General features: G+C 32.3%; 1 long non-coding RNA gene across 1 annotated transcript; it reads left to right on the forward strand.

Moving 5' to 3' along the window:
• LOC115239819 lies at positions 1-267 on the forward strand. The gene is made up of 2 exons (XR_003884725.1): positions 1-79; positions 162-267. It is a non-coding gene; the product is annotated as an uncharacterized LOC115239819 (long non-coding RNA).
• The last annotated feature ends 176 nt before the right edge of the window (positions 268-443 follow it).

The raw sequence follows: 443 nt of genomic DNA on the forward strand, positions 1-443 counted from the left end.
GAATCATCTGAACCATATGCCACTGACTCAGAATCAAGTTGCGATAGCAATAATACTGCAGTTAAACGTAAACGTAGCAGTAAGTTTAATAACAGGTTTTTTATATAAAATATAATGCTATATTTGAAATAATAAATATTTATAAAAATATTTATTTTCAGCATCTCCATATGGAAAGACAAAACGGCGACGTTGGAGCAATGAAGAACAAGAAATAGTAATGAAATTATTTGGAAAATATATCAAATCACCACATTTGCCTTCAACGCAAAAAATATTGGCAGCGATTAAGACACACAAAAGTTTACAAAACCGTACATCACCACAAATAAGATCCTGGCTTCACAACCAAAGAAAATTAAACCATGCAATATGCGGGGAATTATGAAAAGTTTTCAAGTACTATGACAGTTGAGGTTAAGTCCTCCAGTGTCACTAGTCAT

The sequence above is a fragment of the Formica exsecta genome, unplaced genomic scaffold (genome assembly GCF_003651465.1).
Source record: "Formica exsecta isolate Colony F162 unplaced genomic scaffold, ASM365146v1 C16262618, whole genome shotgun sequence".
In the NCBI taxonomy this organism is placed as follows: Eukaryota; Metazoa; Arthropoda; class Insecta; order Hymenoptera; family Formicidae; genus Formica; species Formica exsecta.